Raw genomic sequence first — 25643 nt, 5'->3', positions numbered from 1 at the left:
GCTGGATGGATCCCAAGTAAATTTCAAACCAGCACTTGGCAAAATATCCCTGTACCCAGCTTTTTACATGGAACACAAATTAAAGATGCATTCTGGGACTGCCCTGAGAACCAAACAATTGTAGGGCAACATGAACATATTCAGTTTATCCTCTCTATATTAAATTTGCTAGATGACCAATTTAAACAATACTTCAAATGCTGTGCTTGAATTCTGCTTACATCTATTCTGTTATTAGTCTGTTGGCATCTAACACTGGATCGGAAAAGACTGCCATCTGGTAGTTATAGCAACCCTTCACTAACTTGGTCAGAAGTTGAAGACCATAAGCCTCAAAGAAATGCAAACCAAGTTTATTATTATGAACATATCAAAATCTTCTTTTTGTAAAGCCATTCAACAGGGTTTTTCACTCAAAGAGAAACACTGTGCTCTCACACATTATATAATCAACCTACAAAAGTCAGGTTTTAAAGGAGTTAAAGGGATGAATGATTAAATTAAATGAGTAATTAGGTCCACATTCCCCTCACCCACAAGGCTGCCACTGTCTCTTTTATAAAGCCTAGGATGCGAGCCAAATTGGCCCTATTTAAATTGGCTATTTAATTTAACTCTAACTTCTCTTAATCATAATGTGTGTGTTCTTGGGTACAAATTTTTTCCTCTCGATAAAGTTTCTGGTAGTCGATACTTCAGATGAAGAGTAAAATAATTAACAGTATAAAAACAACAACAACATGTATACAGTATATGAGCACGCACAAAGTGTTTTCAAACTTAACATCATCTTATTTAATCAGGAAGGAAAGCCAGAGAAATATTAATAGAATAGTGATTATCTCAGATTCTATAAAGTTAGGGTAACGGTAGAGCTGACAAAACTGAATCCATACCACCTAGTTAGAAATTCTCTTTCTACTATACTATACTTTCTTTCCTGAAACAGTATTTTACAGTTTACATAGCTATTATAAATATAATATGCACATACATGTATGCTTTGCACTTTGAATTTGCCCCAGTATCCCTGCTACCCACCTCCCTAGTCTGGTTTCCTTCCTTTTTTGTCCTTCCTTTTCCTCTCCTTATCTTTCCAAAGTCACCACCACATACTTGAGCCTGAACCAAGGCAGAAATGGATGATTGAATGCAGAATCCACCCTTTAAGAGCACTCAAGAGTTGCGATCACATCTATTCTAATGTAGAGACTAGCATGCCAACACATGGACTATTTTCCCATGCTCTCATTCTTAATGCAACAATGTCAAGGACATGGCCATTAAGAGATGACCTAGGATTATATAAGACTTATCCAGCTCAATATGCTTATTCTATCCCATTATTTTACTTCAACCCTCTTTGTCTATAAAAAGCCCTTTCCTTATATGGCCAGTCTCTAAAGTCCAAGATTTGATAATCCTGGTATTTAGAAAAGGAGACTCTTCTTGTATCTCTTCCTGAAGGCATCTGAAATATTTTTTGTGACTGATTTTCCAGGTGGGAAAGATGCTCTTTCATAGGCTATACTGTTCAACAGGCTGCCAATAACATTAAATCTCTTGGAAGTTGCTAAGAGGGGAAACTTTTAAATGTTCTTGAGGTAATACACATGTCAACTAGATTGATTTATGCATTCTCATAAATCATATTCCAAAACCTTATGTTCCAAATGTACACATTCCAAATCATGTTTCAGATGATATATACATGATTTTCATTCGTCAATTTTTGTAAGTTACTTTAAAAAAAAAAAAAAAGCTGCTACCTCCTCAAGATGGCGGCTGAAGATGAGTTACTGCTGCTATGGCTCCCGGAGCTGTTCGAAACCAGCAAACGACTTCTAGACAAAGTAGAAGTAGTGACTGAACCCGCCGGTTCCCGGATAGTCCAGGAGAAGGTGTTCAAGGGCTTGGACCTCCTTGAGAAGGCTGCCAAAATGTTAAAGCAGCTCGACTTGTTCAGCTGAAATGAAGATATGGAAGAGACTGCTTCCACTGATCTGAAGTATGTGTTGGTGCCAGCATTTCAAGGAGCCCTCACCATGAAACAAGTCAACCCCAGGAAGCACCTAGATCATTTGCAGCAGGCTCAAGAACACTTTATAAACTACTTAACTCACTGCCATTGCCATCATGTGGCAGAGTTTGAGATGCCCACAACCAAGGACAACTCAACTGAAAATCACACTGCTGATTCCTCCAGGGCTTATCCTAGGCTCGCTGCTACGGTATCACAAAGACAGGCTAAAATAGAGAGATAAAAGCAGAAGAAGGAGTTGGAGCATAGGTTGCCTACAATGAAATCTGCTGTGGAAACTGGTCAAGCAGATGATGAGCAAGTTCATGAATATTACCTTCTTTACCTTCAGAGGTGGATTGATATCAGCTTAGAAGCAAAATGGCAGGATCAAATTCACAGATAACAATATTAACCTTAAATGTAAATGGGCTAAATGCCCCAATCAAAAGACACAGACTGGCAAATTGGATAAAAAGTCAAAACCCATGGGTGTGCTGTATCCAGGAAACCCATCTCATATGCAAGGATACACATAGGCTCAAAATAAAGGGATGGAAGAAGATCTACCAAGCAAATGGAGAGCACAAAAAAGCAGGAGTTGCAATCTTAGTCTCTGATAAAATAGACTTTAAAGCAACAAAGATCAAAAGAGACAAAGAAGGGTATTATATAATGGTAAAAGGATCAATGCAACAAGAAAAGCTAATGATCCTAAATACATACATGCCCAATACAGGAGCACCCAGATACATAAAGCAAGTTCTTAATGACCTACAAAGAGACTTAGACTCCCACACAATAATAGTGGGAGACTTTAATACTCCACTGTCAATATTAGACAGATCAACCAGAAAGAAAATTAACAAGGATATCCAGGACTTGAACTGAGACCTGGACCAAGCAAACCTAATAGACATTTACAGAACTCTCCACCCCAAATCCATAGAATATACATTCTTCTCAGCACCACATCACACCTACTCTAAAACTGAACACATAATTGGAAGTAAATCACTCCTCAGCAAATGCAAAAGAATGGAAATCATAACAAACAAGTCTCTCAGACCACAGTGCAATCAAGTTAGAACTCAGAATGCAGAAACTAACTCAGAACTGCACAACTTCGTAGAAACTGAACAACTGGCTCTTGAATGTTGACTGGATAAACAATGAAATGAAGGCAGAAATAAAGATGTCCCTTGAAACCAATGAGAACAAAGACACAACAGAGCAGAATCTCTGGGACACATTGAAAGCAGTGTCTAGAGGAAAATATATAGCAATAAATGCCCACATGAGAAGCAAGGAAAGATCTAAAATCGACACCCTATCGTCAAAATTGAAAGAGCTAGAGAAGCAAAAAAACTCAAAACCTAGCAGAAGACAAGAAATAACTAAGATCAGAGCAGAACTGAAGGAGATAGAGACACCAAAAACCCTTCAAAAAAATCAATAAATCCAGGAGCTGGTTTTCCGAAAAGATCAACAAAATAGACTACTAGTCAGATTAATAAAAAAGAAGAGAGAGAATAATCAAACAGCTGCAATAGAAAACGATAAAGGGGATATCACCACAGATTCCACAGAAATACAACCACCATCAGAGGTTACTACAAACAACTCTACGCACATAAACCAGTAAACCTGGAAGAAATGGATAAATTCCTGGACACTTACACTCTCCCAAGCCTAAACCAGGAAGAAGTCAAAACTCTGAATACACCAATAACAAGGGCAAAAGTTGAAGCAGCAATTAATAGCTTACCAACCAAAAAAAGCCCAGGTCCAGATGGGTTCACAGACGAATTCTACCAGACATAACAAAGCTGGTACCACTCCTTCTAAAACTACTCCAAACAATCCAAAAAGAGGGAATCCTCCCCAAATCATTTTATGAGACCAACATCATCCTGATACTGAAACTTGTCAGAGACTCAAAAAGAAAAGAAAACTTCAGGCCAATATCCATGATGAACATAGATGCAAAAATCTTCAATAAAATACTGGCAAAACCGATTGCAACAGCACATCAAAAAGCTTACCCATCACTATGGCTTCATCCCGGGGATGCAAGGCTGGTTTAACATATGCAAGTAGGCTTCCTCCCGGGGATGCAAGGCTGGTTTAACACATGCAAGTCTATAAATGTAATTCACCACATAAACAGAGCCAAAGACAAAAACCACATGATTATCTCAATAGATGAGAGAAGGCCTTTGACAAAATTCAACAGCCCTTTATGCCAAAAACTATCAATAAACTAGGTATCGACAGAACATATCTTTAAAACAAAAAAAAAAGCTATCTACGACAAAACCACAGCCAATATCATACTGAATGGGCAAAAACTGGAAGAATTCCCTTTGAAGTCTGGCACTAGACAAGGATGCTCTCTCTCACAACTCCTATTCAATAGAGTATTGGAAGTTCCAGCCAAAGCAATCAGGCAAGAAAAAGAAATAAAGGGTGTTCAATTAGGAGAGAACGAAGTCAAATTGTCTCTATTGGCAGATGACATGATTGTATATTTAGAAGACCCCTGACATGATTGTATAGTCTCAGCCCAAAGACTCCTTAAACTGATAAGCAACTTCAGCAAAGTCTCAGGATACAAAAATCAATGTGCAAAAATCAAAAGCATTCCTATACATCAATAACAGACAAAGAGAGCCAAATCAAGAACAAACTGCCATTCACAACTGCTACAAAGAGAAAAAAATACCTAGGAATGCAACTAACAAAGGATGTAAAGGACCTCTTCAAGGAGAACTACAAAACACCGCTCAACAAAATAAGAGAGGACACAAACAGATGGAGAAACATTCCATGTTCATGGTTGGGAAGAACCAATATTGTGAAAATGGCCATCCTGCCCAAAGCAATTTATAGATTCAATGCTATCCCCATCAAGCTACCAATGACCTTCTTCACAGAGCTGGAAAAAAACACCTTAAACTTCATACAGAACCAAAAGTGAGCCCACATAGCCAGGTCAATTCTAAACAAAAAGAACAAAGCTGGAGGCATCATGCTACCTGACTTCGAACTATATTACAAGGCTACAGTCATCAAAACAGCATGGTACTGGTACCAAAACAAGACATATAGACCAATGGAACAGAACAGAGGCCTCAGAGGCAACGCCACCCATCTACAACCATCTGATCTTTGACAAACCTCACAAAAACAAGCAATGAGGAAAGGATTCCCTTTTTAATAAATGATGTTGGGAAAACTGGCTAGCCATGTGCAGAAAGCAGAAACTGGACCCCTTCCTGACACCTTACACTAAAAACTCCAGATGGATTAAAGACTTAAACATAAGACCTAACACCATAAAAACTCTAGAAGAAAACCTAGTCAAAACCATTCAGGACATAGGCATAGGCAAGGAATTCTTGACTAAAACATCAAAAGCATTGGCAACAAAAGCCAAAATAGACAAATGGGATCTAATTAAACTCCAGAGCTTCTGCACAACAAAAGAAACAGTCATTAGAGTGAATCGGCAAACAACAGAATGGGAAAAAATTTTTGCAATCTACTTATCTGACAAAGGACTTATATCCAAAATCTACAAAGAACTAAAACACATTTACAAGAAAAAAACAAACTCATTCAAAAGTGGGCAAAGGACATGAACAGACACTTTTCAAAAGAAGACATATATGAAGCCAACAAACATATGGAAAAATGGTCATCATCACTGGCCATTAGAGAAATGCAAATCGATACCATCTCATGACAGTTAGAATGGTGATCATTACAGTCGCTGGAGAGGATGTGGAGAAATAGGAGCACTTTTACACTGTTGGTGGGAATGTAAATTAGTTCAACCATTGTGGAAGACAGTGTGGCGATTCCCGAAGGACCTAGAAATAGAAATTCCATTTGACCTAGCAATCCTGTTACTGGGTATATACCCAAAGGATTATAAATCATTCTATTATAAGGACACATGTACATGTATGTTCACTGTAGCACTGTTTACAACAGCAAAGACTTGGAACCAACCCAAATGCCCATTGATGATAGACTGGACAGGGAAAACGTGGCACATATACACCATGGAATACTATGCAGTCATAAAAAATGATGAGTTCGTGTCCTTTTTAGGGACATGGATGAACCCGGAAACTGTCATTCGCAGCAGACACAAGAACAGAAAATCAAACACCACTGACACAAGAACAGAAAATCAAATCATAGGCGGGTGTTGAACAATGAGAACACATGGACACAGGGAGGGGAGCATCACACACTGAGGTCTGTGGAGGGGGTCCAGGGGAGGGACAGTGGGGGTTAGGGAGTCAGCGACGGATAACATGGGGAGAAATGCCAGATATAGGTGATGGGGATGGAGGCAGCAAACCACACTGCCATGTATGTACCTATGCAACAATCCTGCATATTCTTTACATGTACCCCAGAACCTAAAATGCAATAAAATATATATTTAAAAAAAAATTTAAAAAAAGCTTAAGTCTCTTTATTAACATTTAGGCCGCTCACTAGGTAGGTTAGGAGGGTGGTGCATTAAAGTCATCCACCAAGACAAAGGAAAACAGCTTAAGGTTCCTAAGTATTGATCAGTCAACACCATTTGACAAGAGACTCCTTTACACAGTATTCCGCTTTGTGATAAAGGACACGCACAGGAAATAAAAACAATGAGGAGAGTATAACATAGCTGAAAGAACATTGGTTCTAGAACCAGGCTGACATGGGTTGGAATTCCATTCTGCCACATACTAGCTGCCAGGGCAAAATTACAATGTATCTGAATCTGTTTCTTCAAAATTTATAATATAAATCCTGAGGAACTGATGTGAGGAATAATGATCTTGTGTAAAGTACCTGGCACAGTACCTCATATGCGGTAGGTACCAGTAGATAATAGCTATAAGTTTATTTTATTATTTATTTATTTTTTGAGATGGAATTTCGCTCTTGTTGCCCAGGCTGGAGTGCAATGGCTTGATCTCAGCTCACTGAAACCTCCACCTCTGCCAGGTTCAAGAGATTCTCCTGCCTCAGCCTCCCCAGTAGCTGTGATTACAGGCATGCACCACCACACCTGGCTAATTTTGTATTTTTAGTAGAGAGGAGGTTTCTCCATGTTGGTCAAGACTGGTCTCCAATTCCCATCTCAGGTGATCCGCCTGCCTCAACCTCCCAAAGTGCTAGGATTACAGGCATGGGCCACCATGCCTGGTCTTATTAATTTATTTTTTATCACCTGTTTTCAAGAAGCTGGTCAGGAGTTAGCAACTATTAGAGCTAGTGGATGGAGGAAGTAATTTGGTTTTATTTTTTAAACTTCATCAATAGGAGTTAGAGAAGAAATAGAGGTTGCTTGTAGGCAATAGCTCTCAAAACAGCACTTGTAATACAAACTGGCCCAGTCAAGTCAGCTGGAATAGCTGTAGCTAATGTAATAAATATAAAAAGTGTTAGTTTGTGTTCTTTTTCTTGTAGTACGTTTTCAAAATCTATGTATTTTTGTAATTATGGCACATTCAATTAGGACTAGCCACATTTCAAGTGGTAAACAGCCACACGCAGCTAGTGGTTACCATAATGACAGTGGCACTCTATAATTCTGGCACGAAGCCTAGGCCCATTCTAAAGACTCTACCCTAATACCTGTTTCACAGGTTAGCCTAGATCCATGTCACTTAAAATCATCTCACAAATCTCTAGGTTACCAGGAGAATCTACCTGCCTAGATTACTATAGAACACCTGTATATCAAAAGCTCACAGTCGGCTTGACAAACATATATACAAGTATGTAACTAGTAATAGCTGTCAGGTTTCAGATATTGGTGGAGAAATGCCTAACACATAAAAATCAACACTTCCTTGACTGCCTATCAGTAGAGTAGGTTCCAATCAGGTCAGCATCTTCAAAATTCCACAAACCTGAAAGAACTTTTAATAAATAAGATTCCTTAAGAGTGTTACTAAAATAAAGTACAAGTCTGGGCAATTTTTAAAGGCCAGTAATAACTTTAAAAATTCTTCATGTCTGATTTGTTGGGATATTCCACACATTTGGATATTCCACACACACCTTAAGTTTGTTAAAATTCAACTAAACTGTAAGCAACTTTCAATCAGTTGATAAGAAAAGTCTTATCATATGGTTTCCTTTTTTAATTCAAATTTATGTACTTTCAAAATACATAAAGTGCAACCAGATGCTACTGGCAAAAAAAAAAAAAAAAAAAAAAAAAAACCTGGATTTTTCAAATGTGACTGATTTCCAAGAACATTACCACAGATGAGGCCTACACATTGGTGAGCTTAAAGCTTCGGAAAGTCCTTATCTAATCATCTCTCACCATGTTTTCCCACTTTTCAATATTTCAAATTTTCAAATAAATATCTAAAAATATATAGCAAGTCAGAAATATGATACATAGCAGAGGACTTCTCCTTAACAGATTCAGAACACACAGTTACACAGCTAATGTCACAGAAAGTAAAAATTAATGTTAATGCCAGAACAAGAACAATATGCCATTTGCATTATAACATGAACTGTAGTTGCTAAGTGGCTGTTTTCTTCCATTTAGAGAAGTTTTCCTTAGTTCCAATTACTACAAGTTTTTAATCATTACAACAATCTATTACTCTGCATTTTAAACTTGCAAAGTAGACATAAAATGTTTAAATTCAATTGCAATAACCACCATGATAAAACTTTCAAAGAAATCGAAAGTGATGAATTTGTACCATATATAGGGAAAGATGAAAAGTTAATTGTGATTTTTTTCTTAAACAAATTCAGAAACATTTACTGATGCTATTAATGGAATACATAGAAATAAGCAAAACTCATTTCTTCCTATTTAAACAATGCAGAGTATAAACGATTCTACATCATTACTTTCTGAACTTTTCAGATAAAAGTACTGAAAATCTCAACCACAATGCTTAGAGACTCATTTGCTCTGGTCAAACACCAATTTTGTGAAAAGGCTGTTTATTTAATATACTCCTACATTCATTTTAGGCTTTTCTCCTCTCTTCCTGTCTTGTAAGGGGAGGTGGCAGTCAGGGATGTAAATAAGCAGCAAGGATTTATTCAATACATATTTAATGAGCACCTTCTATGTACCAAATATTATCTGTATTTCACTTTACATGTCATCTCATATAATCCTCACAGCAGTTTGAGAGGTATTTTTTTAACCCCAGTTCTATAGGTGAAGAAAATAAAAAGGCTCAGAGAAGGTAACTAACTTGTTTAAGGCCACAGGATTCTAAGATCTGATGTCAAAACCTGTCACAACTTTTCTTCTCCCACAACATTTTCTAACCAAGCTCTCCCCTCACTTAAGCATAACCAACTGAACCTGCCCTCTGAAGTTTTCATTCAGTAACAGTTGCATTTCTTCAGCAGTACTAGCTTTTGGTTATCATGTAAAGCAAAAATGATTCAAACTAACATGCCCAAGAATGGTTTAATGTGTATTTTTCCCCTCTGAAGTGTCTCATTTTCCATTCAATTATAGAAGGAGTATACGAAGAGATGGCAAGACTTTAGTTCCCCCAAGAAAAACTGCTAGTAGAAGAATTCTCAACCCTGAGGTGGGATAAAAGAGAAATATGTCACCTATAATCCCAGCACTTTGGGAGGCCGAGTCAGGGGGATCACAAGGTCAAGAGATCAAGACCATCCTGGCCAACATGGTGAAACCCTGTCTCTACTAAAAAAACACAAAAATTAGGTGGGCATGGTGGTGCGCGCCTGTAGTCCCAGCTACTCGGGAGGCTGAGGCAGGAGAACTGCTTGAATCCAGGAGGCAGAGGTTGCCATGAGCTGAGATCGTGCCACTGCACTCCCGCCTGGTGCCTGGTGACAGAGCAAGACTCTGTCTCAACAACAACAAAAAAAAGATGTTTCAGGGATATGCTATCCAATTTGATAGCCACTAGTCACATGTAACTACTGAGAACTTGAAATGTGGCCAATCTGAATTGAGATGTGCTAAGCGTAAAATACAGACAGGATTTCAAAGATTTGGCATTTTAAAAAGAACAAAAAAGTTTATGCTGATTGTATGTTGAAATTATATTTTAAATATATTGGGTTAAATCAAATATATTGAAACTAATTTCATACCTGTTTCTTTAAAACGTTTTTAATGTGGTTACTAGAAAATTTTGAATTACATATATGGCTTACATTTTGGGGTGGAGAGAATAGTAGTACTATTTCAGGGCCTTCTTATGAGACTTCAAATTATAACATATGGGTAATTCTAGCTACTCCACCTGTACAAAAGGCATTACTAACAGAAGGCTTAATCCTTATGATTACAACTCTTGATAGCTCACTAGATTTTTCTCTTAAAAGACAAACACTTTGGTAGGAACCCACAATTATTACTCTGATCAGAAATGTCAAATAAATTATTACAGTAATAAGCTAACTAATGTAGTCTTCTCCCTCATTCCCCCAACTTTTTTTTTAAATAGAGACAGGGTTTCACCATATCGGCCAGGATGGTCTCAAATCTCCTGACCTCATGATCTGCCCGCCTTGGCCTCCCAGCGTGGGCCACCGCACCTGGCCATTCCCCCATCTTAAAAGCCATCTTTCCAATTTTTGGTTTCATATATATTTTTTTTTTTTTTCTAGACAGAGTCCTGCTCAGGCTGGAGTGCAGTGGTGTGATCTTAGCTCACCACAACCTCTGCCTCCCAGGTTCAAGCAATTCTCCTAATCAGCCTCCTGAGTAGCTGGGATTACAGGCACACATCACCATGCCCAGCTCATTTTTGTATTTTTAGTAGAGACAGGGTTTCACCATGTTGGTCAGGCTGGACTTGAACTCCTGACCTCACGATCAACCAACCTTGGCCTCCCAAAGTGCTGGGATTACAGGAATGAGCCACTGCGCCTGGCTCTGGTTTCATATACTTTCATGAACATATTTATCTTTATTAAGAATTATGCAAGATATTAGGGTCTTCATTCTAAATATTGATTCTAAGTACAGCAGACTAGAAAAGGTATAGTTAGCACCTGTTTTTAGCACCCATGTAGATGATACTACTTCCAATACATTCCTGAAATCCAGTGGTATTCTTAATCATCTGGTACTCATTAAAATGAAGGACCCAAAGACTTTCAGGTAATTGAAGTTTCTGCATAAGTGACATTTTATTCTCTATAAACTAAAATCTCAGGGAAAGGCACCAGGAGAATTTTTTTTTTAAATCAACCATTAACTTAAAATAAATATTACATTGTTTTTATAAAAACTGACCTACAAGATTTTTAATATGAATATTTCACCATGAACACAGTCAGACCCCATCCAGTTTAAATCAACGTAAAACATTAAATCCAAAATTCTCAAGTACCTTGACCTTGTACCTGCTCCTATTAAAATTGACTTAAAAGTACAATCAGTTAAACTGGTTATTTCAGTTAGCAGTTCCCCCACCAAAAAAAAAAAAAAAAAAAGAGTACAATTGGCAGGCATGGTGGCTCACACCATGAGCTTGTAATCCCAGCACACTGGGAGGTCAAGGCAGGCAGATCACCTGAGGCCGGGAGTTCAAGACCAGCCTGCTCAACATGGAGAAACCCTGTCTCTAGTAAAAATACAAAATTAGCTGGGTGTGGTGGCGCATGCCTGTAATCCCAACTACTTGGGAGGCCGAGGCAGGAGAATCACTTGAACCCAGGAGGCAGAGGTTGTGGTGAGCCAAGATTATGCCATTGCACTCCAGCCTGGGCAACAAGAGCAAAACTCCGACTCAAAAAAAAAAATGAAAATTGGGGTCATAAGTTCTATAATCTACTTCACTCAAATGACCTAAAACTATTCCTTTTCATTGGAGGGATGGAACTGTTTCTCATTTAAATACATTGTTTTCCAAAAAAGGAACGTCAAGGCAGCTGAATACATCCAGTCTAAATTTTCAATATAATGTTCCTAAACATGTCAGAAACATTTACCATGTACATGACTTGCTTCAGTGGTGAGCATACTAAAATTGGAACAACATACAGAAGATCAGTGTGGCTTTTGTTAAGAAAACAAAGTTCCTGACACATTACAGATTTTGGAAAAAACTTCACAAAACTTTCCCAAATTCAATGAAAGTTGTTTTTTGTTTTTTGTTTTTTTTTTTTAAAGGAAAATACAGGTCCCTTGAAAAGGAGCCTCAATCTGAGAGATTGGGGTCTCTCTTTCTGTCCAAACCCTGCTCTAGGAAAAAGGTCAGGTGGAATTCTGACAAAACCCCTTGCCCCAGCATTGCATGAGTGGAGTTAAGATGGCTCTTAATAAAGTGAGAAAGCACTGGACAGAGGTAGGAATCTCAGCTGCGAATCTAGATCTGCCACAAGCAACATGTTGCCTTATACATGGCACTTCCTTCAACCAGACAGGGTGAAGTAAGGTTTCCACAATTCTATGAATCAGATTTTTATCACCATCTCCCTCTTTATTCCTATTTGCTTCTCCTTTAAAGTTTACAGAGAATTCCTACTTCTTTTTATATAACAGAAAGCCTGATTCAACACAAAGGCACAAATTTAGCATCTGAGGAAATTTCCATGCCTAGAGAGCCCCTGCTTTCTATTACTAGGGGACTTGCTTTTAATTGGGCCATGGAGGCAGAAGTTGGCTACCAACACTGTGAAGATTCCCATCTCTCCCACAATTATCAAACTTCTCCTCCCACCCAAAATCACAGAATTTGCACAGCTTGGGGAGCTGTGCCCCTTGTCTCAACTCCATGGGCTTCAATGTCAAACAGGTAACTTTAGCTGCATAATAGAGACCTATATAGAGTTTAAAATTTAATAGTAATTAGTTATAGTAATAAATGATTTTGTGTCATCTAAAACCTTAATCTTAAAACAATTTTTTAAATTAAAAAGTAGGATTTATATTATAGTACGAGTGAAAGATGATTACAGCTACCACCTCCCACTTTCTATACCTCTACTCTGCCTTAGTGGAAGGGAAGCTAGGCAAGGAAATGTTTTAATAAAATGGGACAATACATCCAGAAACCACATTCTTTCCTCGGCTTTTTCGGAGCCTAAAGCTATTTCTTACGCAGCAATTCATTTACCAGGTGTAAGCAGGCAAAGTCCTGATTCAGGAATTAAACAATGAAAAACATTTCTGAAATAATGTACATGAAAAGATAGCTGGGCAGTGGCTAACACCTACAATCACAGCACTTTGGGAGGCCGAGGTGGGTGGATCACTTGAGGCCAGTTTAAGAGCAGCCTGGCCAACATGGCAAAACCTTGACTCTGCTAAAAATACAAAAAAAAAAAAAAATAATAGCCAGGTGGCACATTCCTGTAACTCCAGCTATTCGGGAGGCTGAGGCATGAGAATCTACTTGAATCCACTGCACTCCTGCCTGGCTGTTGAACTGAAACTCTGTCTCAAAAAAAAAAAAGAAAGAGACTTGAGTGGTTTGAGGGTGACAACTTACTTTTCACTGCACAGTCATTTGTGCCTTATTTTGTTCCATGTCCTTATATTTCTTACTCAAAATTTCAAGTATTTATAAAATAAAATGCATTTTATAAAAGTTTGAATCAAACAGTAAGTTTAACTTTGAAACCAAGTTAATAAAATCATTCTTGCTTTTAAAAAAAACTCAGTGCTTTCTGCTGATTTTCATTTTACTAAGAACTGCTTTTCAGTCATTTTAAACATCTAATATTTAAAAATTGTAAGCATAAAAGTTTCACATTGAAATAATTTAAAAGTTAGTTCTGTCAAATTCAGTGTTTTCTTTCACCCATTTATAAAATCACTACGTCCTAATATAAAACCCTGTGTTAAATATCTTACTACAAGGAGCTACAAACGAAATGGTAAACTGTGCCTGTAACTAAGCTATTAGAAGAACCAAATCATATTGTTTCACCACGCAAATGTGCAACGTCTTACTGGATTGGATTCTCCACTAAATTCGCACAGCAACATATAATTTTGCATGTGATTTTTTGGGTAATACTTTATTATAGGTGTTTACTCTATGTTTACTTTTGAAGTTCTAAGATAAACCACCATGTTATTAAAGGGAAACCAAGATGGCACAATGACTTCCTGCAATAACAACATGCAATACTTGATATTGCAATGCCCAATGCCTTCAATTCTTCTTTTGTTATTCTATTGCACAAAAGTTCTCTGTTTAAAATTTCAACTTTTATTTAAGTTCAGGGTGTACATGTGCAGGTTTGTTACATGGGTATACTGTGTGATGCTGAGGTTGGAGTACAATTGATCCTGTCACCCAGGAAGTGAGCATTGTGCCTGATAGTTTTTCCACCCTTACCTAACCCTGCTTCTGCCTCTAGTAGTCCCCAGTGTCTACTGCTGTCTTTATGTCCAGGTGTACCCAATGTTTAGCTCCCAATTTAAGTGAGAACATGTGTTACTTGGCTTTCTGTTCCTGTGTTAATTTGCTTGAGATAGTGCACTGCACAAAAGTTTTTTAATTAAATGCAAAAATACAGCATGGGGAAGCACCTTCATTGGAAACAAAAAGATTATTCTTTAGCCAAAATGATGACCATTCAACCACTTCCAAATTTACAAATGAAAACAAATTCAAAGACTGGACAACTGGGTAATTAATACTTAAGCAGTAAAGCAGATTAAGAACTAGTCAAGTTTCTAAAATGTTTATATTTTGGAAGAAAAATATATCTTCAAGACTTGCTGAATCTACTTCATTTCTAAGTAGTACAAGTGTTATCTTTCCTCTGTCAAATCAGAGTATTGGAAATGGAGTCAAATGCCACATTTAGATTTTGACCCTCAGTGACTAAATATTTCTTCAGTCTCCCCATTGTTCAGCAAGTTGCATAGATTTCTGCCTCCAAAATGTACCATTCCTTCTTGTCTTAGTCTGTTCAGGCTGCTATAATAGACTATTATAGACTGGGTAGCTTATAAGCAACAAACATTTATTTCTCACAGTTCTGAAGGCTGGGAAGTCTAAGATCAAGGCAGCTTCTTTGTTCACAGTCATCATATGGGGGAAGGAGTGAGGGAACTCCCTGGGGTCTCTGTTACAAGGGCACTCATCCCTTATAATTACTTCCCAAAGGCCCGACCTCCAAATACCAATGCACTGGGGATTTATGTTTCAACATAGGAATTTTGGGGAGAAGTAAACATTCAGTCTGTATCATTCTCTCTCTAATCTCAAAATCATGACCTTAGTTCATGAGATGCCTCCTAATCTCTTTGCCAACACTCTCTCTCTCCATTGTGACTTTCTTCACATCACCAAATCTCAGACACAGAAAGAGGTGTCACAGAATAAAATCTAAATTTCTTAAAGTAGCACCCAAGGCCTGCATGACTTGGTCCTCTCTACCTCATCATTCCTACTTCCTCTCCCATGATATCCATCCCACAGACTTAGATGACTTTGCATGTTCTAGTATTACGGGCTGTAATGCACCTGCTCCCCAACAGCTGAAATTCTACTGGATCCTCTAGAGCTCAAGTCAAATGCCACTCTCCTCACTCAACTGCTTCTCCCCAGTGAGATATTTCCCTTCTCTGTGCCACCTGTATTTCCTTTGAATTGTTGCTCTACGATAGCTCTCAGGCTTGGAGTCAGTTACTTACATAAATGTCTATCTTCCCCACTAAGGTTTCTGTCTGGTTCATATATGCTTCCCTTAAAAATACTGAAAACTTATCAAGTCATGAATATGGGAGCCATTCAAATAATGTGGACCACTGTTTTCTAGAAGTTTTCATTCTAAAAAAGAATATACAAACATATTCAAAATAAAATTAGGAGGTGAATTTTATGGTATGTCAATTATATCTTTAAAAAATGACTTTAGGATAAGTGGTATATAAAAGGTAAATTAGAATTTTTTTAGTCAACCCAGTATACCATCATCTTTGATGGTTCTGTTTTTTTACAAAGGTAAATATAACTTTGGGTTGGCTAACAAAAAATCACTGGGAGGCCAGGTGCAGTGGCTCACACCTGAAATCCCAGCACTTTGGGAGGCCCAGGCGGGTGGATCACAAAGTGATGAGTTTGAGACCAGCCTAGCCAATGTGGTGAAACCCTGTCTCCGCTAAACATATAAAAATTAGCCCAACGTGGTGGAGTGTATGTGTAATCCCAGCTAGTTGGGAGGCTGAGGCAGGAGAACTGCTTGAACCCAGGAGGCGGAGGTTGCAGTGAGCCGAGATCATGCCACTGCACTCCAGCCTCAAAGAGCAAGACTCCGTCTCAAAAAATATATTTGAAATTGATTCTTCCATATTTCAATATTATAGATATGGGGGGGAAAAGTACACCACCTTTATTGCTTAAGACCTAATAAACTTATTCATAAGACAGTTCCTACTCTAAAACCCATGGAAAGGATCATCATAGAGGCTTCCTCAGTTTATCTAGATCGTCCCCCACAAAAATCAATTGTTAAAAAAAAATCAGACTCACCCATGAGTTATCAAATACAAATCACAAAGCACCTCCTGATTTCTACCTGGACAAGAAAAATACTTTAATTCTGCCTCTTTAAGCAAAGCAGGATCAACCAGGTTGAGTGTGGTTAATTGTTTCATCCAACTTTCTACTGGGAAAACAGTTCTGTTTTAGAAGTAAAGTCCACATAAGTTATTTTAGTTACTCTTCTATACATCTGAATGTGCATGCACAGATTTTTTCCTGGTACTTCTAAAAACTTGAGACACAATGCACACACCGTAAAACTGACCGATTGTGCACTGCGGTGGTTTCAACATATTCACACTGTTGCACAACCACCACCACTATCTAGTTTCAGAACTTTTCACCACCTTTCCTTTTCAAAAGGAATCCCGGCACCCATTCAGCTGCCACTCCCCATTTCCCCCTCCCCGCAGCTCCTGACAACCACTAATCTCCTTTCCGAATGTCTTTCTAGAAATTTCATGCAAGTGGAACCATATAATACGTGGTCTTGTGTATCTGACTTTTTTTACTTAGAACGTTTCCAAGGTTTAGTCATAATATAAAATGCATCAGTACTTCATTTTTATGACTGTATAATACCCCAATGTACAGATATCGCATTTATTTATCCATGTATCAGCTGACAGGCATATGGGCTGTTTCCATTTTTTGGCTATTATGAATAATGTTGCTATGGTCACTGGTGTACAAGTTTTTTGCAGGAACACATTTTCAATTCTCTTGGGTATATACCTTCCAGAAGGGCTGGATCATAATAACTGTTACCATTTTTAACCACGTTAACGCTGAGGAACAGCCAGACTGTTCCATTTTCAAAGGGCGGTAACAACATTTATTTTTATTTTCACATTTTGATTAAAAACAAATTGTTCGATCCCTAGAGAAAACGGTTTTGTTTAGGACCAAGTGTCCGTAGAAGTTAAAATAAATTCAAGGTTTTATAAGATAAATTAAATCCCTTCAAAGCATAAATATGCATAGAAATACTTCAAATCCACATTAGAGCAAAGTTTATTCTAGTCATCAAAGGGATTAAATATGCATCCATTTAAAAAATTAAGAAAAACGACAACTCCCAAGTTTATATAGTCAGCCCATAATTATGCACTGATCTCTCCTCACAGCAACTTCCAAATAGATGTCTAATAGACATTTCAAATGAATGTGTCTCACACTGAACTCTTATTCTCTCCATTCTCCAAACTGCTCCTCCTTAGACTTTTGCCTAGGCCCAAAATCTTGGTGTCAAGTTTGATTCCTCTATCTCAACATATACCCCCATATTCCAGCTAGAAAATCCTATTGATTCTATCTTTAAAATATATCCAGAATCCCATCAATTCTTACCACCTCTACCAGATCCCTCATTTCTCACCAAGAGTATTGCACTGAGCTTTTAAGTAGTCTCCCTGCATCTATACTTGATCACTAAGATCTAGTCTCAAAACACAGCCAAACAAACCCTTTAAAACATATGTCAGATTGTGTCACACCTCTGAAGTTATCCAGTGGCCTCCCATTACCTCCACCTCATTCTGCTTCATCCATGCCAGCTATGCTTGGGACTCGGGGCCTTTGCTTCTTGTTTCCTCTGCCTGCAATGTTCTTCCCCCAGAACATTGCATGCTCTCTCTCACCTTCTTCAAGTCTTTGCCTACGTCACCTTCTCTGTGAGGACTTTTCCTGGCCACTCTATTTAAGTCTGCAATTATCCCCAAACACTCCCTTAGTCTTCCTTCCCTGCTCTATATTGTGCCATAACATTTATCACTAACATGACATATACTTTATTTCTATTTACTCCCAAGAATATAAACTCCATTAGGGCAGGAGGGCTTTTCTGTTTTGCTTACTGCCCAACTCCCAGCCCTTAGAACAAAACCTGGCACATAAAATAATTGCTCAATGAACATTTGTTGAATGAATAAATGAACACATAAAGGATGCACTGAGCTGCTCAAAAAATAAGAGCTAAACAGATCACAAATATTTATGAGGAACTAGTAGTACTACATCTAATAAAGTTCAGATGAGAGTGGAAAGCAATTATGGAAAAAGACACCACAATGTTTCTACAGTTTGCTTTAGGAAAAGTTGCATCCTGCTCATTTCATGGATTTTGGAACAAATCTGTCCATTGCCAAAGGCCCTTAGCTTCTGAAGAACTGGAAAACTCTGGGAGTTGACAAGCTCCTGGAGTAACGATGTCCTTAAGTGGCACATATATAGAGCCAAGGACTTTCTTCATCTTCCATTAGTCCCATTCCCAGGATCTTCACAGAGCACATCCATAGGTTTCCTGACAGCTTTCCAAGACCTACAAACTGGTGAATTCAGCTTCTTCAGAAGCATAATCACAGCACCTTCAAGCAGAGATGAATCTTAAAAATATGCTTTATCTCAATCTCTCACATATTTTATATAAAAGAAAACTAAAGAGAAAGTTATTTGCTCAAAATGTCTTGAATAGTTACACTAAGTATTTTTCAAATAGTAAGGGATAAACATGACAAATCTGACTTAGAGAACTGAGACTTTGGAACAAATAACAAACAATACTATTTTACAAAAATTTTAAGTAAAATGATCATAACTGGTATCAATTCCATCCATCATCCACATAGTAGATTTAAAAGTTATATATAAACAGACACATGGACAGAATATGCTCTAGCATTAGGCAAACAAAGTAAATGATGGACCAATACAGATTTTTAAGAACATACACCTCTTCCCCAAAATGAGGCTTTTTGTGTCTAGTGTTGGGAATGATTTGGATTCCTAAAGTCTTTCTGCTAATACTTTTTACTGCCCTCAAAACAGATGTATAAGGATGGATAAGGAGACCAGTCATTTTCATATGGGGTTAAGAGGAAGCACAGTTAAAAGTCTACATGTGACCACCAGTGCCACCCCATCCCCTCCCCTCACTCCTGCCATTTTCTAATGTATGGCCAGACCTTGGCATTGTTACAAATAGGGCTATGCTGTAGCCTTTAAAAATGCCTTCTAGTAGCAAGATATTTTGAACCACTATTATGAACTATTTCCCATCATCCTACAGAAAAAGAATCATTTTCATGGACAGTAATTTCTGACCTAAATCTTTTCCATCTTCTCCACTTAGTGCCATCTTAATTTCCCCTTCAAGGTCCACCCTGCTCTTTCCTGTGAGGGCTTTTCTGACCACTCCATCTCTTTTCTCGACCAGCTGACCTATGGCATTTGTTTTCTGTGTCTGTCATTTGGCATTCATAACACACTGGCAAGCAACATCTTTTGTATTGTTGTCTTAGTTATTGCTGACTATTCCTATGTTTGACTGGAAAGTCAGAGTCTCAAGGAGGGATGTATCTCATAGCCTATGGGGAATTTCTGGAAGACACATAGTAAAGTATAATTCCTTACAGATAAAGGAGAAGGACCAGAAGCCCTAAGAGGGTGACTGGGTTAAGAATACACAGCACAACCATCATTTAACTGCAATTCAGAAGCTTTTCATTATACCAGAACAGTGATCCTCAACCTTTTTAAAGTAACACGATATATTTTAAGGTCAAAATGTGTTAAGAAACAAGACCATCACTCATAATAGTAGTCAGGTATTAAATATCTCCTAATTTAAAGGATACATGAATTCAACGAAGTTTTAGTACATACATGTAAGATATGGTACTCATTCAGTATACAGAACGTACTTGGCATACACAAAAAGTTGAGGTTGCCCCAGGACCTCAGGCTGGCACTTGACTTAATTTTATTGTACTGTGGACATGAAATATTGCCATATTGAAAAGTACTGCCACCTAAAAATATTTAGAAGGAAGCTATATATATATATATATAATATATAACATATATCATATATAAAACAAATATACATATATTTAGGAGGAAGCTATACATATGATATATATATAACATACATATATCATATATATGTATCTTTTATATAACATACATATATCATATATATGTATCTTTTATATAACATACATATATCATATATATGTATCTTTTATATAACATACATATACCATATATATCTTTTTATATATATAACATACATATATCATATATATGTATCTTTTTATATATATATATAACATACATACATCATATAGATGTATCTTTTATATATATATATATATATATATATATATATATATATATAAAAGAAATCCCCACTTCCCTACAAAAAATAAACACAGCAGAAAACTCTTCCATAATTCTCATGATGGATATATTTTAAGCACATGCCTCAATGTGAAACAATTCACTTCATGTTTCAATAATAAACTTTTCTTGTGGTTTTAAATATAGCAGAATGAACAAAAGTTAACATAGACAAAATCAAATAGAAAACATTTGGAAGTTCATCTCATGTATACATCCTGATTCTAGTGAAATTTCACTCCTATTTATCCATTTTACCATTTTATTTTTTTGAGATGGGAGTTTCGCTCTTGTTGCCAGGCTGGAGTTCAATGGTGCAATCTCGGCTCACCACAACCTCCACCTCCTGAGTTCAAGTGATTCTCGTGCCTCAGTCTCCCAAAGCTGGGATTACAGGCATCCACCACCACGCCCGGCTAATTTTGTAGTTTTAGTAGCAATGGGGTTTCTCCATGTTTGTCAGGCTGGTCTCAAACTCCCAACATCAGGTGATCTGCCCGCCTTGGCCTCCTGAAGTACTGGGTTTACATGTATGAGCACCTTACCTGGCCATTTTACCACTCTTTAATAAAAAATTAAATTAAATTAAAAAAAAAAAAACAAGAATCCCAGTATCAGTATTTTCCAGCCAAGGCAAAAAAATTCTAATCTTGGTTCAAATCGTCTGTGCAGTCACCAACAAAAATAAATGTAAATACATCAGCAGTATAGCACAGTACTTAAGGGTATTAGTCCTGAAAATTCTAATCTTGGTTCAAATTGTCTGTGCAGTCACCAACAAAAATAAATGTAAATACATCAGCAGTATAGCACAGTACTTAAGGGTATTAGTCCTGAGCTCAAATCTTGGCTCTGCCATTTATCAACTATATGATCTTGGGCAAGTTACTTCACTAAACTTCAGATAATTTATGTGAAGTGCTTAACATGATCCTTGTAAGGTTTTAAGAGCTAATAAAAATGGTTACTAATTAAGTAATTATATATAATAGATATAAATATATAACAATCGAGTGTATTTTTATAGCAATAATTTCAAAACTTCCTTTCAACTCCTATTTTCAAAGTTCCTTCTTGTCTGGCTTTGACAAGCCTATTCCCAGATACCTTAAACCTCCACTGGCCTATAACTAGTTCTACTACCTCCAGTTCTACCCATGGCTGCTACCACAGAACATTTTTGGAAAACAGGGAAAGAAAAAACAAACAAAAACCAGAACACCTCTAGCATACACCAAAAGAACAACAAAATCTACTTTGTTACAGTGAATTCACTCAAGTAGGAATCACTGCCTTAGAATATGAGACAAAAAGGGCAGGAGAAAAAAAAAGTATTTAAGTATTCTTAAAACCCTTACCTCCAGTTAGGCAAATGATTTGTTTGCTGATTTTAAGCCCAAGCAGATCTTAACATCATTACTGTCTGGAGGAGCCCTAATAACCAACCAGACCTACTATTGAAAGTCTTCTCTCATTAAAATAATTTTATTTACCACTTAATTTAATAATGATTCCACCACTGCTTGGCTGTTTTTAATATAAGTCCCAACAACATCTTAAGGTTTCTCTTTTCCCATGCATTCCAACAAGTACTGAATTAGTTCTTCATCATGTGTTTAGGCCTCCTGTTGGGAAGCATAATTAAAATTAGGCAGGCAACAATTCCACTTGGTCCTAAGATCCTGTCAAATCCTCCAAAGGAAGCTGGGCCTGGTTTCTCCAGGAATTGGCTGAGAGTCCTATAAGGAAAACAGGAGCTGCTCAACTTGATGCTAGCCATTCAGCAGATGGCACTCTTCCCTTTGAGCCCAAATTCAACAGCTCTGTTACATTCAGGTGTGACACAAAGCCAGGGTTCTCTCTTCAAAGCACTTAACTGATAGGCACAATCCCTCCTGAAATGCTGATTGGTCAAGGCAGACACTCTATAAGAGCACAGGGACATTTAGATTATAAGACAAACACAATATAAAATCATCTACTTAAGTGATGACCAATTAATCAGCTTCTCAGAGGTTTTTACTATGTCAAGCAAATATACCGTTCTTATTCAGGCATAAAATGTTCCTTCCTTCCCTATTACATTCTGCTTATAGCAGTGACAGCCTTTCTGTGGCTAGTGACCAGACCTTTGTCTACTGCATGTTTTATTATTTAGTGATGGCAAAGTGCTTCAAGAACTATGATTTTATCCTCATCAACTTTCACTATGACAGATGAAGAAGGATGTATTACTTTCAGCATTTTTAACTGAAAATAAATTTGATACCTATTTTTTTGATACCTATTTAAAAACCAAACATTCTAATATGAAAATCACTGCAGATATAGTTTTGCAAAAAACAATTGTTTTTAAAGCAATGAATTTCTAATTCATTGATAACATGTACTTTAATAAATAGCTCCCAATTATTAAGTGTCGAGTAAGGTTTGTCACAATTCTATTTTGAAAATCTTTATTTGAAACTTTAGCAGACAGTTGTGGGGAGAGAAATAAAAAAAAATCCTTTTAATGCAATCTCCAGTTGAAAGCTAAAATTTTAAGCAATCAGATGGAATTCACCTTAAAAATTCTACCTTCCCTTAGGAAAGTGAACTCAACTCTGACAATAAAAACTGTAAAAGGCGGGTAAGGTAAGAGGCACACTGCTTTTACCTTTAAAAAGTGGGCTGTGGAAGTAAAGAATACCAACAATGCATCAACTTCATTGCAAATCCTTCTACTTCCCATTTGTCACAGGCAATGAAGTGTTTCACTCACCAAAGCCTTTATGCCCAATCACAACTCCATTTGAGCTCTGACCACTGCCCTTTTCCAACCACGTCCTTAGACATTAAAAGGCTGACCTTAAAGAATTTTTTCCTCATGTATTAAAATAAATGAGACTAGAAGTCAGGATGCAGGTAACAGTTGCTCACTCTAACGTCCTAGGGCTTAAAAGTGGAGTGTTCTTAAAAGTCCCTGGGAAGGGAGGCCTTCACTTCCAAATACACTTCTTTAGATATACCAAGTAAGCCTAATTATCTTCTCCAGGAGGATGAGTAAACCCATCTTTCTGCGATGGCATTTAGTTATTCTAGCAAATCAAAAGATGGCAGGATGAGAATGCTGTATGGAAAAGGAAAAATGAAATGCTGTCCTTTCTCAGGATAAGCTGAGCCACTGTGGAAGAACCACACAGAAACGCTGAGGATGAGGACAAATTAAAGACATACACTGAGTTCCCATAATACTAAAAAACTTAGCACTTGTCCAACCTGATTGCTTTTACATTGTTTGAGTTCCACCTCCACTAGCATGTAACCAACAAACAGCCATGGGAGCTGAGTTAAACAGTCTAAGTCACTCACATCAGCACTCTCTTCATCCATTCCATCTAAAAAGGTGATCACTTCCCTTAGTGAGGGAGGGGAAATTAAGAAATCACAAGAATAAATTTAAATTATGGGAGCTTTAAAAAATAATTTCATGTCTATTGCTTGGAGTTAGGTTATCCTGCTTAATCCACTGCCCGCCTTAACATATCTGTGATCATTGTTATTTTACTTCATTAATATAGCACATTTCTTGAGACACTGGTTTTAAAGACATTATGTTATTATCCTTAAATTTCTCAGAAGTGTTTTTACCCCCTAGCTGCTTGAGGGAAATGTTTATCCTATGGAAATTGCATATGCCCACTGCAGAAAAAATCAGTTTCATAACCCCAGATTAAAACCATAGCCTTGGCCAGGCACAGTGGCTTACACCTGTAATCCCAGCACTTTGGAAGGCCGAGTGGGTGAGGATCACTTGAGGTCAGGAATTCAAGAGCAGCGAGGCCAACATGATGAAACCCCATTCTACTAAAAATTAAAAATTAGCCAGGCCTGGTGGTGGGCACCTGTAATCCCAGCTACTGGGGAGGCTGAGGCAGGAGAATTGCCTGAATCCAGGAGATGGAGATTGCAGTGAGATTGCACCACTGCCCTCCTGCCTGGATGACAGAGAGAAACTCCGTCTCAAAAAAAAAAAAAAAAAAAACAAACCACAAAACAAAAAAAAAATAGACTTGAAGAGGTAGTCATCTTAAATGCCAGTTAATGTACTGTGTATACACATATCTCTTCAGGCCCATTTTCACTGGAAAAAAAAAAAAGTAAACATATATGGTGCTGATGCAGATCAGTCTGACATCAAGTAAAAGACTCAATTTAGATCTAACTTTATTATAAAGATACAAACCAGGCCTGTGGCTCATGCCTGTAGTCCCAGCTACCTGGGAGGCTGAGGTGAGAGGATGGCTTGAGCCCAGGAGTTCAAGACCAGCCTGGGCAACATAGTGAGAGCACTTCAAAAAGAAAAAAAAAAAAGAAAGAAAGAAAAAAAGATATAAACATATGCCAAAGCCTATACATTTTGTACAGTAATGGTTCAGGTTTTAGCAGAGTTTCAACAAGGCGATATTATCTTCAGGAAACAAACTTACAAGAAGAGTAAGCCTTTTAAAATAAAAGATAGGTTTCATCCATTTTATACCTTTTGGTGATCATGCTACTACTATTTGGATTATACTAGACAACTCTGAAAGCTGCATTCATTCTTTAAGGTTTCTAGGATACTCTAAATTTATTCCTTCAGTAATGTCCTAGAAGCCTGAAAGAGATTGTTAATGCAGCTTTTCAAACATACTCAACCAAAAACAGTTTAAGGAAACAAGGGGCTCTGATTCTCATCATCTGTGCTACCATCGAAGGCTTTAAGTTAAACAGTACTTTCTTAACATTTAAATAAGTTTTCTACTGTGCAATTAATTCAATTTTGAACTTTGAGACTCATCCAGATATTCAACATTAAAATGCACATGAAATAAAAGATCCACAAACCTTTTGTCTCCAACGCTTTTCCCACATAAAGGTGTTAACTCTATGCATACTGTTGGTACTCAATAAATATTACATTAATA

At 37.4% G+C, this 25643-nt stretch overlaps 1 protein-coding gene and 1 pseudogene across 49 annotated transcripts in view; one reads left to right on the top strand and one right to left on the bottom strand.

Annotated features, from left to right (window-relative positions):
* ADD3 (adducin 3) overlaps positions 1-25643 on the bottom strand; it is a 130198-nt gene that overhangs the window by 98010 nt on the left and 6545 nt on the right. The window lies entirely within an intron of this gene.
* On the top strand, positions 1778-8254 carry LOC118146386 (immunoglobulin-binding protein 1 pseudogene; annotated as a pseudogene). Its single transcript, XR_013525117.1, has one exon. The product of XR_013525117.1 is annotated as an immunoglobulin-binding protein 1 pseudogene (transcript).

The sequence above is a fragment of the Callithrix jacchus genome, chromosome 12 (assembly GCF_049354715.1).
Source record: "Callithrix jacchus isolate 240 chromosome 12, calJac240_pri, whole genome shotgun sequence".
NCBI classification, from domain to species: domain Eukaryota; kingdom Metazoa; phylum Chordata; class Mammalia; order Primates; family Cebidae; genus Callithrix; species Callithrix jacchus.
This window is presented reverse-complemented; position numbering and strand designations above follow the sequence as displayed.